Source organism: Triticum aestivum, chromosome 5D (assembly GCF_018294505.1).
Source record: "Triticum aestivum cultivar Chinese Spring chromosome 5D, IWGSC CS RefSeq v2.1, whole genome shotgun sequence".
Classification (NCBI taxonomy): domain Eukaryota; kingdom Viridiplantae; phylum Streptophyta; class Magnoliopsida; order Poales; family Poaceae; genus Triticum; species Triticum aestivum.
The window spans coordinates 415,564,562-415,582,154 of NC_057808.1; positions in this window are offsets into that span (position 1 = coordinate 415,564,562).

Here is a 17,593-nt window from a genome sequence, read left to right on the forward strand (position 1 = left end):
CTAGGAAGGGAACGACAACGGAGGCAGGGAAGACTCGGCAGTTGTTTCCCACGCGGAGGGGAGTACGACTGTACGAGGGTTTACTGGTTCATCTGCCGTCGCCGGAGAATAACATCATGTGTGGGTGAGTAGAGGGATGGCTAGGCCAGCGATGTGAGTACGGTGGGGCGGTGAGGCCTGTGCGGCAGCACAGCCGGCCGCGGGGAGGAGGGAGCAGGCAGTCCTGCCGGCGCTTGTTTGAGCGGCTGGAGCAGGAAGAGCAGAGATTGAAGAAGCACGACGGCCGTTGGATGGACATCCAACAGTCACTACTTGTGCGTCAACCTTTTTTAGGAAAGCCTCAAATCTGCGGAAAACATCATACAACCCATCTGCCATTATTTCTAATAATTTACAGCCCACTTGCTAATTCTTAAGGTTTTTTTGGAGCCCATATTCTTTTTGTTAGCATTACAGCCCATATTGTGGCCACGGTTAAAAAATTATACGAAATTTTGCATATTTCGGTGCGGTCCAAACTGTTTTTAATCCTGAAATTTTGAGTCACATTCAAACTGATTTTAAAAATAAATGTATATCAATATAAAATCCAAAAACTTGTCCATGCATAAAAATCAAGGGATAATTGATATTATGCCCCTAGTTGGGTCACACTTGACAGGTTTACCCCTACTTTTCAAATATACTCGTTCCTGCCCAAACCACTTTGCTTCTCTTGTGTATTTGCCCTTCCGTCTCAATTCCGTCTGGTCAAAGGTGTTTGACTGTTAGAGAGACATTTTTTGGACAATTTTACCCCTCCTTACGACTCCAGTTAAAAAACAAATAAAAAACAATGTTACACTTACACGTGGGACCCGATTAAATGCAAGAGAAAAAAAGCATTCCCTCTCTCTTCCCTGTGGGACCCACGCCCCCATCCCCCTTCCTATCTTCTTCCTCCCCTTGCTCCAGCATGGCTCCCCCGCTCACCCCGCAGCCGGTCACCCACGCCGGTGCCTCTCCGACCTCGAGCCGCGGGACAAGTAGCTGTTGCCCATCTGCCCGCCACCGGTCGCTAGTGCCTCCCCAACCTCCATCCCGGCCAGATCCGTTCCAGCCCAAACCTCCCGCGACCGGATCTGCCGTCTGTGCCGCGCCCCCATGCCCCGCGCCGATCCTGGCCTCCCCTACATCGCGCCGCCGCCCCTTGCCCAAGGATCGCCGTCGCTCCTTGCCCAAGGATCCCCGCCGCCCGTCCCTGGACCCACCTCGTCCCGGTGGCTCTGGCCATCCGCGTCGAATCTCGGGCACTCCAGCCAAACGTCGCCGCCAACTACCTCCAGCGACGCGTCAGATCGGGACCTCCTGCATGCCTTGTGGTGGCGCTGCCTCTATGTAAGGGCATATTTATCCCTAAGGTGTTTTGGTGATTGATGACAATGCTTTTGCGGACTAATCGTGTGCGTTGAGTGTTTTTCAGAGATTCATTCTTTTGGGCACGAGACGATATCCTCCCCTCGGAACTTAAAGCGAAGACGGTGTAGTCCTTTCGGATTAGTTTGGTGGACTAGTTTCATAGGGATCACCGTACTATCAAGAGGGGGTCCGCTTTGGAAAGGCTAGGGCGGAATCATCACGTACACTTCCTTTGCCCCTCCCTCCGAGCCTTTCCGTTTCGTTGATGGGCTTGGATTCTCCTTTCTTTGTGCCCTCTCTGGTCCCAGCGGTAGTACCGCGGGCCAGAGCGGTAGTACCGCTTGGGTGGTACAAGCGGTAGTACCGCTCCGGAGCGGTAGTACCGCCCAGAGCAGTAGTACCGCTAGTAGCTCCGTGTGTGTGCTATCTCTGGTCCCAGCGGTGGTACCGCGGGACGGAGCGGTAGTACCGCTTGGGTGCCACAAGCGGTAGTACCGCTCTGGGCGCGGTAGTACCGCTCCAGAGCATGAGTACCGCTGGTGGCCCCAAGCCGTAGTACCGCTCTGGTCTCGTGCTAGTACCGCCTCGATTCGAGGGCTCATTTTTCGTGTCGGGTTTTACGGTACTGGCCGCGGCTGTGGGGGGCCGTAGTACCGCTCCTGTGCGGTAGTACCGCTGTGGACCAAGCGGTAGTACCGCGCTTTTGGGCGGTAGTACCGCTTAGTGTTGCAAGCGGTAGTACCGCTGGCACAGCGGTACTACCGCTCTCTTCGGGGCAGAGGGGGGTAACGGTTGGTTTGTTCCCCCCCACTATATAAAGGGGTCTTCTTCCCCAAAGTTGACTTACCTCTTCCCCCAAAAGCTCCATTGTTGCTCCAAGCTCCATTTTCGCCCGATCTCTCTCCCTAGCCAATCAAACTTGTTGATTTGCTCGGGATTGGTTGAGAAGGCCACGATCTACACTTCCACCAAGAGAAATTTGATTCCCCCACTTATCCCTAGCGGATCTTGTTACTCTTGGGTGTTTGAGCACCCTAGACGGTTGAGGTCACCGCGAAGCCATAGTCCATTGTGGTGAAGCTTTGTGGTGTCGTTGGGAGCCTCCAATTAAGTTGTGGAGATTGCCCCAACCTTGTTTGTAAAGGTTCGGTCGCCGCCTTCAAGGGCACCAATAGTGGAATCACGGCATCTCGCATTGTGTGAGGGCGTGAGGAGAATACGGTGGCCCTAGTGACTTCTTGGGGAGCATTGTGCCTCCACACCGCTCCAACGGAGACGTACTTCCCTTCAAAAGGAAGGAACTTCGCTAACACATCCTCGTCTCCACCGGCTCCACTCTTGGTTATCTTGTTCCTTTACTTTCGCTAGTTTACTTGTGTTGTTTCTCTTACTTACTTGCGTGCTTGTTGTCGTTGCATCATATAGGTTGCTCACTTAGTTGCATATCTAGACAACCTATTTTGATGCAAAGTTTAATTTGGTAAAGAAAAGATAAAAATTGTTAGTTGCCTATTCACCCCCCCTCTAGTCAACTATATCGATCCTTTCAATTGGTATCAGAGCCTCGTCTCTTTATTAAGGACTTTACCGTCCAAAGAGTATGGTTGACGTCGTAGACGGTGCGGAGGAGCACTCCGGTGAAAATCCTGTCTCGTCTACGGGAGATGGGGGAACCGCGGTCTCTCGTGAGGAATTCAATGTGGCGTTGGACACATTGAAAACTTCCATGACGACCAAGGTTGAAAGCATGTTGAATAAATTCTTAGAAGGGCTTAAACTTACAACCGCACCGTTGAAAGTGGGTGATCCCGCTAACAAGGTGACGGATGCTACCTCCGACAAGGGGGAAGCTTCGAGCGAGAAGGCTCCTTGTTCTAGTGATAAAAATGGCACCGGCATCTTTGCCCATGTGGAACCTCCACCCGTCTATGGTGGACCGCTTCCTTCCACTCATTTGAATCATGCCGGCCCGGCCCCTAAGATTGAGAAGAATGTAGATTTTGATTCTTGGGTCTATCGTTTTAAGCGTCATTTAAATCATGTGAACACTAACCTTTGGAGAATCATTGAAGAAGGCTTTTATCCGCATGACCGAAGCAACTTCACTCCTAGAGAAGTGGTGGATCATCAATTCAATGAGAATGCTCTCTTCATCATCCAAGAAGCAATCCCGCCCGAAGATCTTCCTCATCTCCGGCCTTACACCGTGGCCAAAGATGCTTGGCTCCAAGTTGTTTCCCTCTATCGGGGAAGCGCAAGCATTCAACGCTCCAACTATGAAGTGGTGCAAGATGAAGCCGACGAGTTTGCAATGAAAGAAGATGAAGAACCTCGTGAGCTTTTTCGGAGAGTGACCAAACTTGCGGTCTCTCTCTGAGATCATGGAAGTAAGGACACGGATGACAATTGGATCAAGCGCAAATTCCTCAAGGCAATGATGCCCTACCACAAAGCCATGTCCTCTGTAATTCGTCAAAGGCCGGACTTCCACACTTTGTCATCAAGTGAAGTGTTGGATGAGTTTGTTGCTATGAGCATCTTGGACAAGACCGCCGACAATGCGGTCCTTCGCTCTCAAAGAGTAAAGAAGCCCAACCTTGCTCTAAAGGCCAAGGCTAGTATGGAGGAAGAGGATGAAGAGGAAGAAGAGGAGGGCAACCTCGAAGATACGAAGTATGCCTATCATGAACACATGGCTCTTGCGTCAAGGCAATTTTGGAGCAAGAAGAACACGAGGCCAAACTTCAACAAAAGCAACTCAAGTGGCGCAAAGGGCAAGCAACGGATGAGGACTTGCTTCAATTGTGGCAATGTGAGCCACTTTGTTGCGGAATGCCCTTACGAGAAGAGGGAAGACAATGGTGGCAAGCTCATTAGAAAAGACAAGGCCAGGTCGTTCCCCAACAAGAGCAACTTCACCAAGAAGACTCCCTTCAAGGCGTTGGTGGTTCAAGAAGAGTACAATGAGGATGATGACAATGATGAAGATAGTGAGTCGGTTGCCATGGCCTCCGTTGCCGTTGCCAAGACTCCACGGGTGTCTCTCTTCGACTCACCCAATGAGAACATCACCGCCAAGTGCCTCATGGCTAAAGCCACCAATAAGGTAACCTCCAACATCAAAACTACCATCATTAATCATCCTTCTTCGACGGATAGTATTGATGAACATGAGGGAACAAATGTGGAGGAAAATGAGTTTGAGATCTTTATGAGTAAACTCAAGGGAAAATCCAAGAAGCACTTCGTTGCTCTCTTGGAACAACTTGGTGAAGCCAATGACATGATCGAGGCTCACGAAGATACCATCTCTAAGATGGAGGGGCATAGTCGTGACTATGCCGATGAGATTTCGGATCTTTCCAATGCTCTTGATGAAGAGCGTGGTCTTCGTTTGGCTCTTGAGGAGTCATACAACGATGATCATGCTAAGTTAAAGAAGGATCTTGATCATGCTCTTGTTGTGTCTCGTGTCCTAAACTCCGAGAAGGCTATACTTGGGGTTGATCTTGCTAGACTCAAAGAGGAGTTTGGCATCCTCGACAAGGCTCACAAAGTCTTGAAGGGCATTCATGCTAGCCTCAAGGAGTCTCATGATCAACTCCAAGTGAAGCTAACAAAGGAGAAAGCCACATTTCCTCATATAGTGTTAATTGATAATGCAAATGCTACTAACCCGTGTTGTGAGCATGTGCATCTTGTTGAGGAGAATGCTAAGCTAAAGGAGCAACTTGAGAAAGGCCTCATGTCATGCATACAAGGTGAGAAGAACCTCAACGACCTCTTGAGCAATCAAAAGGAAGTTGTGGCCAAGGAGGGGATTGGGTTCGCACCCAATCTCAAGAACAAGAAGAAGAATGACAAGACCAAGCGACCTCCTCCTCTCAAGCAAACTTTTGTGAAGGAAGGAGAGGGTACTTCCAAGGAGAAGAAGAACAATGTGAAGGGTGGAGGTGTCAAGAAGAGCAATGCCACTCCTTCCAACAAAGCCGGCGACTTTAATCCTTCTTATGTGTTATGCCGTGCTAGTGATGGGCATGTTTATGCCAAATTCGTTGGTTCTCCTCATGAGTACATTGAATGGTCTATTTGGGTTCCTAAGACCCTTGTTGCTAACATCAAAGGACCCATTACAAAATGGGTACCTAAAACCAAGCATTGATCTCTTGTAGGTATTTGCTTCTGGTGGGGGATCATGGTTGCTCGATAGTGGAGCTACAAATCATATGACCGGAAGCAAGGACTTGGTGGTGGACGTGCACAAGAATCCATCTATGCCCACCAATGTCGAGTGGGGTGATGCCTCGTCTTCTAAGGTACTGGGACTCGGCAAAGTTGCCATCTCTCATGATCTCACGATCGAGAAGGTCATGCTAGTTGAGTCCCTTGCATACAATTTACTTTCCGTTCGTCAACTTGCTATCATGGGCTTTGCCACCTTCTTTGATATTGATACCGTGGCCCTCTTGTGGAGCAAGACTCTTAAAGTAGCCTTTGTTGGGCATGTCGAGAACGGTCTCTATGTGATTAACTTTTCGGAGCAACCCACTAAGACCGCGACATGCCTAATGGCTAAAGTTGACGTGGGGTGGCTGTGGCATCGCCGTTTAGCCCATGTCAATATGAGATCTTTGCAAAGTCTTCTCAAGGGGGACCATGTCCGTGGACTAACGAACGTTAGTTTTGCCAAAGATCGTGCTTGCAGTGCTTGTATCGAAGGAAAGCTTCATGAGAAGGTTCACCCTCCCACGACTCTTATTTACTCGAAGAGGCCGTTGGAGCTCCTTCATTTGGATCTCTTTGGACCTCCATCCTTTGATAGTCTTGGGGGTAGAAAGTACTGCTTGGTAATTGTGGATGACTACTCTAGATACACGTGGGTGTATTTCTTCAAGAGGAAGAGTGAGACCCAACAAACAGTCATTGACTTTGCAAATGAAGCCCAACGTCAACACAATACAAAGATCTTGACAATAAGAAGTGACAACGGCACCGAGTTCAAGAACTACACCTTGGATGAGTTTCTCAGTGATGAGGGGATCAAGCATCAATATTCCGCACCTTACACCCCTCAACAAAATGGTGTTGCGGAGAGGAAGAATCGGACGTTGATGGATGCGGCAAGGACCATGATGGCGGAGTTCAAGTCTCCATACAACTTTTGGGCCGAAGCCATCAACACCGTGTGTCATGCTTCAAATCGGCTCTATCTTCGCAAAGGCTTGAACAAGACTCCATATGAGATCCTCACCGGGAACAAGCCCAACCTCAAGTACTTTCGGGTGTTCGGGTGTAAGTGTTTCATTCTCAAGAAAGGTGTTCGTTTGTCTAAATTTGAGACTAGAGCTCATGAGGGCATATTTGTTGGTTATGCTACAAACTCCCATGCTTACCGTGTTCTCAATAAGTCCACGGGACTTATTGAGGAGACGTGTAACGTGGAGTTTGATGAAAATAACGGCTCCCAAGTGGAGCAAAGTGGTACTTGTGATGTAGGTGATGAAATTCCTCCCCAAGCCATAAGAAGAATGGGTATTGGTTATATCCTACCCGTTGAGGAACCCCTTGTGGCCGAAGGAGAAGGACAATGCTCCAATCAAGTGGAGCCATCACCAACCCAAGACCCACACGCTTCCGAAGAACAAAGTGAAGGCCCTCAACCTCATGAACAAGATCAACCTCAAGATGGTGGTGATCCACCAAATGATGCCCAAGGTCAAGTTCTTCCCTTCGAGCTAGTTCAAGATCAAGAACTAGCTCAAAACGATGCTCGAGATGATCAAGTTACCCCTCCTCACTTCACTTCCGAGGAGGAATTGGAGCGTCGTGCCGCTAAGATCGCTTCCAAGCTCACCACCAAAGGTCATCTCATGGAGAATGTGGTTGGAAGCCTAAGAAAGGGGGTAAGCACTCGTAGACAATTAGCAAACTATTGTGAACATCATGCGTTTGTTTCTTGTGTCGAACCCCAAAAGGTTTATGAAGCGCTTGAGGACCCGGATTGGCTCAACGCCATGCATGAAGAACTCAACAACTTCGAACATAACCAAGTGTGGAAGTTAGTGCCAAGGCCAACCGGGAATCATAATGTCATTGGAACCAAGTGGATATTCAAGAACAAGCAAGACGCTCATGGAATCATTGTTCGCAACAAGGCTCGTCTAGTGGCACAAGGCTACTCCCAAGTCGAGGGTATCGACTACGGTGAAACCTTTGCCCCCGTTGCTCGTCTTGAATCTATTCGTTTGTTGATTGCTTATGCTTCTCATCATAATTTCACTTTGCAACAAATGGATGTGAAGAGTGCCTTTCTTAATGGTCCCATAAATGAGTTGGTATATGTCAAACAACCCCCCGGGTTCGAAGATCCCTATTTCCCCGATCATGTGTATCAACTCCACAAGGCGCTCTATGGCCTTAAACAAGCCCCACGTGCGTGGTATGAGCATCTTACGGAGTTGTTACAAGATCGTGGATTCGAAATCGGGAAAATCGACCCCACTCTTTTTACTAAGAAGGTCAAAGGGGAGTTGTTTGTGTGCCAACTATATGTTGATGATATTATTTTTGGTTCCCCTAACAAAGCATTCAATGAAGAATTTGCCGCTCTCATGACCTCAAAGTTCAAGATGTCTATGATGGGAGAGTTGAAGTTCTTTCTTGGATTCGAAATCAAACAAAGAAGAGAAGGAACCTTCATCAACCAAGCCAAATACACTCAAGACATGCTAAAGAGATTCAAGCTAAGTGATGTCAAGCCGGCTTCCACTCCAATGCCCACCAAGTGCCAACTTGACATTGATCCCAATGGTAAAGCGGTGGATCAAAAGGTATATCGCTCTATGATTGGATCCTTGCTTTACCTTTGTGCATCTAGACCGGATATCATGTTGAGTGTGGGAATATGTGCACGGTTTCAAGCCGCACCTAAGGAAAGCCACTTTGTGGCGGTCAAGCGAATCTTTCGATATTTGGCTCATACCCCAAACTTTGGCCTATGGTACCCAAGAGGAGCAAACTTCAAGCTTGTAGGTTTTTCGGACTCCGATTGGGCGGGAGACAAAGTGGATAGGAAGTCCACTTCCAGAGGGTGCCAATTTCTTGGTTGCTCTTTGGTAAGTTGGTCTTCCAAAAAGCAAAGTTGTGTGTCTCTCTCGTCCACTGAAGCGGAGTATGTGGCGGCCGGAAGTTGTTGTGCACAACTCTTATGGATGAGGCAAACTTTAAAGGATTACGGTGTCATTTGTGACAAAGTGCCTCTTTGGTGTGACAATGAAAGTGCTATCAAGATTTCTCTCAACCCGGTGCAACACTTCAAGACAAAGCATATTGAGATTCGGTATCACTTCATCCGGGATCATATTAGGCGAGGGGAGATCGAGCTCAACTATGTCAACACTCATGATAATCTTGCAGATATTTTCACGAAGCCATTGGATGAAGCAAGATTTCGCGAGTTAAGGCATGAGCTAAATATCATTGATTCGAGCAATGTGGTTTGAACCTTTGCACACCCCTCACATTCATTGTGCTTTCTTGTCTAGGTGTAGGCATGGACGTAGGGGGAGTGTTGTTCTCTCAATGAACTTTCCCTCCCCCCACAATGCATAAACTAATCTCACTCTTCCACATTAGCCATTTTTGATGGTACTAGTGCTTCATAGACGAGCTTTGGTCATGGGCCCAAGGATAATTCTTCGCGGTGCCATACCAAGTGAGTCAAACATAGGTGGCCTCGGCCACCGCCCTCTCGTATAGAGGTGTGTGATTCTTGTTCTCTTGCTAGTGCTCTTGTTGGTCTTCTTGCCATTGTTTCCCGTCTTTCGTTTTGCACCATGTGTGTAGAGTCTAGTTTGTGTTGCGCTGGGCGGTACTACCGTTGTGAAGGAGCGGTACTACCGCCGGAGCGGTACTACCGCTCAACAGGGCGGTACTACCGCCTATTCGGCTAAGCGGTACTACCGCCCCTCACCACGGTACTACCGCTGAGGGGCGGGGCCAGGGGGTTAAGTCGTGGGCAGGGGTGGTTTCCTCCACCCCATACCCATTTGCTTCGTCCCCTGGTTCCTCTTCCTCTCTCCAGCGCCACCTCGCCGCGGGAAGGCTCCGGCGGCCCTCCGTCTCCGGACCATTCCTCTCCATTTCCTTCGGTGGAGTCGATCCCCACCTCGTTCTCTTGCCATGGATGCCGGTATTGCCCCCGTTCCTCTTCTCTTCGTGTCTAGTTTTCAGATCTTGCGTTTTAGGGGCAATAGTAGTTGCATCTCTAGATTTTTGGCCAAATCTAGGCTTGAGTAGGTTGGAGAAGGCAACTAGACTCTTTGGATTGATGTTTGGTAGGTTTATTTTTGAATTTGGCATCCCCGGTAGTGCCGGATCTGACCACGGCAGTAGGGATCCGCCGTGCCCCGTCTCGAGCGGTACTACCGCCCATATGGCGCGGTACTACCGCTGGAGCGGTACTACCGCTCCAAGGAGCGGTACTACCGCTTATGAGGATAAGCGGTACTACCGCTGAGCAGGCACGGTAATACCGCTGGATGCCCAGTTCCATTGTTTCCTACCACATGTTGATCCATCTTTGTTGTGTTTATTTGGTTTTGATCGTTTCTACTGGTTGTTTCTTGTGTCCGTGTGTTTGGTTCCAGGTGATGAACATCCTGAGCAGCAAGTCCGTCGTGTCAACCCTGGGCGTTCAACATCGAAGCGGTACCGCTCATCTGAGCCTGCAGGTGGTTCTTCCAGTGCTCCACAGCCGGCAGGGGGTGCTTCCTCAAGTGCTAATCCTCCTCGCACAAAGAAGATTGCCAGCCGACCAAAGCCAAGTGGCAGGAAAGTGACTGAGATGTCTAGCAGGGAATTTTGGGACAAGCGAAGGCGCAACCCCTATGAGGAAGAACAAGAACCCAATCTTGTCAACCGCCCGTTCTGGAACCGGTTTCAGTATTCCACATACTTTGATGTGATCAAAGCCAAGAAGAATCTCTATGTCAATGTTCATTCCATCAACACGGATGCCATGGAGAAGGACCCTGAGTACTTTGGTGATGCTCTACAGATGTGCTCTCAGTTGAACATTCTCAGGATCATGCAGTTCAACAAAGACTTTGATGCAGATTTGCTGGCACAGTTCTTTGCCATTGTTCACCTAGGGACTGACGCAGACAGGACTCTGACTTGGATGACAAATGGAAAGGTGCTAGCTGTCAAGTGGCAGGCCTTCATGGGGCTGCTTGAGGTGGAAGATCAAGGGCTTGAGACTCCAGTTGGTTTTCGTCCTCACCAGAATACCACCTCCACTCACAAGCAAGCCCTCTGGCCCTACTGTACTCGGAAGGTCCACCCTGAGACCAGGAAGGAAACCTATGAGTTGTCTACCTATTTGGACATCCTTCACCGCATCTTCCGCGAGACTCTCTTCCCTCGCATTGGGAATCTGGACATGGTGCACTCTTACCTTGTGGACATGCTTCTCTTCTGCCAGCGTGAGAAGGACGTAAACACCGGCGAGTCTCTGGACATCTCTCATGTCATGTGGTCTGAGCTTTTGGCGGCTGTCTCTGAGCGCAAGTGCCCAATCTATGGTCCGTTCATCATGTTGCTTATTGAGAGGGCCTGGAGACGTACCTATCCTGATGAGCAGCTGGAGACTGGAGAGTTGGTCTCTCATGAGATCAAGCGTCTGAGGAAGAAGGATATCTGGGGTAGATCTGGAGCTCCATCTTCTGCTGCTGCCATGGAGACCGAGGACGAGGCTGGTACCGGGGATGATGATGAGGAGTATGTGCCACCTGGGACAGAGCCTTCTGTAGCAGAGCCCTCTTGGGCAAAGAAGCTGAAACACAAGATGAAGAAGCTGTTCTGCATGGAGTCTCATGGTCAGTACATGACTCATGTGGCTGAGAAGAAGGCAAGAGGACGACACAAGGAACTGATGCGTCAGATGGGTGCGACAGTCACTAGCGGCTCAGAGGGTCAGATTACTGAGGAGGAGGAGTGGATCCAGCAGCACTGTCCGTGGACCGACTCCGATGCCGAGCAGTTTCCGGGCGCGGACGGCAGTGCAGATGATCATGCAGAGTCCTGATGCTCTCACCTGGAGCCGTAGGTTAGCTCTTTGCCCCTTTTGGTGTCTCGATGCCAAAGGGGGAGAGAGTTTAGGGATTTGCGTCTGCGAGTGTGTCTTTGCCTTTGTGCTTTCGTTATGTGATACCTTGTGTTTTGCTTGGAGCTTGCGTTTGCTTGGTTTTGTGTTCCGTAAGACTTTAGTTCGCGTCATATGGTGTGAGACGTATGCTACCCTATCATTATTATATCTGTATCTTTGTCTCTAGTCATTTGATATCTCTTGAGTGATATGCTTAATTATGTTATATATCCTGCTATCTTGTTTCTCGCTTAGGTTGTTGGTCTCTAAAATACAGGGGGAGTGTTGATCCTACTATGTGTGTCGTGCAGCTCAAAGCACCTATCTTGATGGCACACATCTAGGGGGAGCCCGTCTATATTTTAGAGACTTGGGGTTTGCTTATGCCATTTGACTTTTCCCAGTTGTGCAAATCCCGTATTGTCATCAATCCACCAAAAAGGGGGAGATTGTAAGGGCATATTTATCCCTAAGGTGTTTTGGTGATTGATGACAATGCTTTTGCGGACTAATCGTGTGCGTTGAGTGTTTTTCAGAGATTCATTCTTTTGGGCACGAGACGATATCCTCCCCTCGGAACTTAAAGCGAAGACGGTGTAGTCCTTTCGGATTAGTTTGGTGGACTAGTTTCATAGGGATCACCGTACTATCAAGAGGGGGTCCGCTTTGGAAAGGCTAGGGCGGAATCATCACGTACACTTCCTTTGCCCCTCCCTCCGAGCCTTTCCGTTTCGTTGATGGGCTTGGATTCTCCTTTCTTTGTGCCCTCTCTGGTCCCAGCGGTAGTACCGCGGGCCAGAGCGGTAGTACCGCTTGGGTGGTACAAGCGGTAGTACCGCTCCGGAGCGGTAGTACCGCCCAGAGCAGTAGTACCGCTAGTAGCTCCGTGTGTGTGCTATCTCTGGTCCCAGCGGTGGTACCGCGGGACGGAGCGGTAGTACCGCTTGGGTGCCACAAGCGGTAGTACCGCTCTGGGCGCGGTAGTACCGCTCCAGAGCATGAGTACCGCTGGTGGCCCCAAGCCGTAGTACCGCTCTGGTCTCGTGCTAGTACCGCCTCGATTCGAGGGCTCATTTTTCGTGTCGGGTTTTACGGTACTGGCCGCGGCTGTGGGGGGCCGTAGTACCGCTCCTGTGCGGTAGTACCGCTGTGGACCAAGCGGTAGTACCGCGCTTTTGGGCGGTAGTACCGCTTAGTGTTGCAAGCGGTAGTACCTTAGTGTTGCAAGCGGTAGTACCGCTGGCACAGCGGTACTACCGCTCTCTTCGGGGCAGAGGGGGGGTAACGGTTGGTTTGTTCCCCCCCACTATATAAAGGGGTCTTCTTCCCCAAAGTTGACTTACCTCTTCCCCCAAAAGCTCCATTGTTGCTCCAAGCTCCATTTTCGCCCGATCTCTCTCCCTAGCCAATCAAACTTGTTGATTTGCTCGGGATTGGTTGAGAAGGCCACGATCTACACTTCCACCAAGAGAAATTTGATTCCCCCACTTATCCCTAGCGGATCTTGTTACTCTTGGGTGTTTGAGCACCCTAGACGGTTGAGGTCACCGCGAAGCCATAGTCCATTGTGGTGAAGCTTTGTGGTGTCGTTGGGAGCCTCCAATTAAGTTGTGGAGATTGCCCCAACCTTGTTTGTAAAGGTTCGGTCGCCGCCTTCAAGGGCACCAATAGTGGAATCACAGCATCTCGCATTGTGTGAGGGCGTGAGGAGAATACGGTGGCCCTAGTGGCTTCTTGGGGAGCATTGTGCCTCCACACCGCTCCAACGGAGACGTACTTCCCTTCAAAAGGAAGGAACTTCGGTAACACATCCTCGTCTCCACCGGCTCCACTCTTGGTTATCTTGTTCCTTTACTTTCGCTAGTTTACTTGTGTTGTTTCTCTTACTTACTTGCGTGCTTGTTGTCGTTGCATCATATAGGTTGCTCACTTAGTTGCATATCTAGACAACCTATTTTGATGCAAAGTTTAATTTGGTAAAGAAAAGATAAAAATTGTTAGTTGCCTATTCACCCCCCCCCTCTAGTCAACTATATCGATCCTTTCACTCTACCACATCATCCATCAGGGACGAACACCGTGGCCTCGAGGTCCAGCGTGTGCTCATCGGAGGCGCCCGCTGGCGAGAGGTCGGCTGCCCTCGCCATTCAGTCCCTCAGCGTGGCGGTCGGCAGAGCTGGGCGGTGTCTGGGGTGGGAGAGGGAGGTGGTAGTGGGAGTCGCCGACGGTAGGTCATGCGACGCCGGCGGCACGGGTGCGGCGACAGCAGGATGGGGAAAGTGAGGTGTTTCGGGAGGGAGAGAGAGAGTGTATGTTTTTCTATTTTTTTCTTTTGCATTTAGTTGGGTCCCACATGTAAGCGTCACATTGGTTTTTTTCTTTGATTCTTAACTAAACTTGGAAGGAGGGCAAAATGGTCCAGAAAAATGTCGCTCTGACGGTCAAACGACTTTGACCAGACGGAATTGAGACAGAAGGGCAAAAACACAAGAGAAGCAAAGTGGTTTGGGCAGGAACGAGTATATTCGAAAAGTAGGGGTAAACCTGTCGAGTGTGACCCAACTAGGGGCATAGTATCAATTATCCCAAAAATCAATGCAATTTAAAATCTCGAAATGATAAAAAGAAATTTGAAACTAATTGCCAGTTTGATGTGTTTTAAAAATGTACAACCCATTTGTCATTACTGATAGGCCATTTTCTCAGCCAGCCGAATGAAGCTCTCCTCGTCTTGAAAGATTTGCAGCCCAACAGGCCTGACAAAGCGACTTACTTGGCAAATCACAAAAAAACTGGGCTGTGGCCGTGGACCCAGCTGTCAGTCTCTCCACGTACAGTACTCTTCCGATGGAAGTCAGTCATTGACCACATTGACCACGCCGCGCCGAGAGCACCAAGGCGGTGGACGACGGTGAGGCCTAGGAAGGGGACGACGTGGAGCAGGGGAAGACGCGGCAGTGGATGCCCACGCAGAGAGGAGTATGAGGGTTCACTGGTTCGGCTGCGGTGTGAGGCTGCCGTCGCCGTAGAATAACAGGGGGTGTGGGTGAGTGGAGGGATGGCCTGGCCAGCAGTGGGAGTAGTATGGGCGCGGTGAGGCCTCCGCGGCAGCACAGCCGGCCACGGGAGGCAGGAGCAGGCGGCATGACCGGCGCTGCTTTGGGCGGCTGGAGCAAGAAGACCAGAGGTTGAAGAAGCACTATGGCCGTTAGATGGACATCGTACGGTCACTGGAGCTAGAATCGTTCATATTGACTAAGTTGACAAAGCCCTCTGTCCCCGTCAACTTAGTAGGCCCACAAGTCAGCCACCCACTATGGTGGGTCCCAGGTAGCAGGGGGTATTCTTTTTTTGTGCGCAATAAGGAGGCACTTCCTTGCGTGCGAAGATATAGTTGGTGGGTCCGACCTGTCAGTGGAGGGATAGTTTTTTCGCTAAATACAGAGGCCCTTCCGGCGGGTCCCAGATGTCAGGTGGAGGAATCATTATTTTGCGCATAATAAGGAGGCATTTCTTTGTGTGCGGCCGTGGACCCAGCTGTCAGCCTCTCCACGTACAGTCCACTTCCGATGGATGTCGTTTGTTGACCACGTTGACCACGCCGCGCCGAGAGCACCAGGGCGGTGGACAACGGCGAGGCCTACGAAGGGAACAACACAGAGCCGGGGAAGACACGACAGTGGCTGCCCACGCGGTGGAGAGTACGAGGGTTGACTGGTTCGGCTGCCATCGCCGGAAAATAATAGGAGGTGTGGGTGAGTAGAGGGATAGACAGGCCAGGGATGCGAGTATATGATGGGGCCGTGAGGCCTGCCCGGTAGCACAGCCGTCCACGGGAGGCGGGAGCAGGCGGTTCCGGTGGCACTGGTTTGGGCGGCTGGGGCAGGAAGATCAGAGACTGAAGAAGCACGATTGCCGTTAGATTGACATCTAACGGTCTGACGCTGGTAGAGTCGATTGTTGACTAAGTTTCTTTTTTGATAAACCTTGTGTACGCATGAACTTAGTAGGCCCACAAGTCAACCTCCAAATCTGTGGCAGACAACATAGAGCCCATTTGCTAATTTTTTTAATAATTTGCAGCCCATTTGCTAATTCTTATAAGTAATTTATTACAGCCCATTTTCTGCCCAGGACCACGGTCAAAAAGTTCAACCTTATTTTGCATATTTCGGTGGAGTCCGAACTTTTGTAATCCCGAAATGATAAACATTTTTTAAGAACTTATTGATTTGCCAAAAAATCATTTTGTTTTTGTAAGCAAATAAGACGTGGGACAATTGAGTTGGTTTAAGGGAAAACCAGTGGTAAAAAAATCAGCGCTGGGAGGGAAAACAACAACACAAATAAGGATGTAAATATGAAAAGTGAATTTTATGTATTTTCAAAATAATGATACGTGTATATGAACTAGTAAAACTATAGGTAGAGATTAGAAAACAGATGTAGGGCATGCGTTTCAAGAGGAAAAGAACTGGGCTGTGTGTTTGATTCAGTAAAAAAAGTGCCTGCGGATGTTGTAAGACAAAATATAACTAACGCTGGCGGGCCAGAGGCCAGTAGATACCTGCTGGATCTTTGTGCCCCGTTGTCGTCATGGGCTGGGCCTGTTAAAAACAAAACCAACCCTGGGCAGTCTACAGCCCAGTTGAAACTTGCTCGACCTGAAAAAACAATATACGTGCTCAATAAACGAGAGAATTCTGTAAGTACAGACTGATAACTGGGATGCAACAGGGATATTGTTTTTTCATCGTGATAATAAGAGCATGCACTTGTTTCGAAAAATTTGGAGAACTGGGAATTCGAACAGCAGGTGCTTATGCTACCCATCAAATAAATATCAGGTGCCTGAAAATTTGTTTTGAAACAAATGATTCAGCTTTATATCCACGTCGACCCTCGGCATGATGGTTGGAAGCAAATGCCAAGTTATTACCAAAAGATCGTTAAGAACAATACCAACTTGCGGACAACAAGGTAGTACAAGTACCGATACCAAACTAACTTATAATCTTTTTACTCCTGGCCCTAGTGTTCGTCTGGTAGAAAATCTTGCAGAGGACCAGCTCCCGCTCCTTCTCTTGCTCCAGGTCACCGAGGTGGTACTGGTGCATCAACCAGTTGGTCGTCTGCTGGTCGAAGTTCTTGTTCGTGTGCAGCACCAAAATCTTTTTGCTGCCCGTCTGCCGGTCGTTGACCATCACCGGCAAGGTATTGTCAGTGTTGTGCCACATCGCGTGCATGCCGCACTCCGACTGTATCTTGCGACGCGTCCACATGCCCCTTTTGAACGCCCTAGAATTGCGCTGGAAGAAATGCTTGCTTAGGCCACTCAGTGTGCCACATGCAGTATTGTCAAATACAGGTTTTAGTGTATGTAGTTGGCATTTTCATAACATCTTTGGCATGTTGCAGTCACTTGTTTCACTTTTTATTAACTGTCAAATTGTAATTGCTTCACCAGGTCTGCGTCCAGAAAGAAAAATAGAGCTATAAACAAAGGAATATGTTTGTGCAAGTATACGGCCAATCGGTGTCTTACCTGGAAGTTTCTTAGGATGGGTGTAGCATATGCCATGCTAGCTGTCGATGGTTGATATGAACAAATCGATGAGAGGGTGAGATCTCGCGCTGTTAGCACTCACTTTGGCTTCAAGGTGCTCGATCAGCTCCAGATCCGTGGGATCGAACTTGACGCCAGCCGCCAGCACCGACCAATCCTTCTTCGACTTGCATGGGTTAATTCCAGTTATATGGTACTCAATGTATGATCAATCGACTGTTTTAAGTGAATGATGAAAGATTTTTACAGATAAATGGTACTCCAATTCTGAAGTCCAGAATACTCGAACACGCCGTCGGGATTCTTGTGTCACCTCACGCGCAGCGTGTTGTCACGTCAATTCAATGTGTGGACATGATGAATAATTTGACCGACATATACTAGTACTGCTACTGTACTACTTACTAGTCGTAGTTAGTGTCACATTTTAACCATAGGTTTAACTAACAAGTACGCACTTGAAGCCTAAGTGTGATATATAC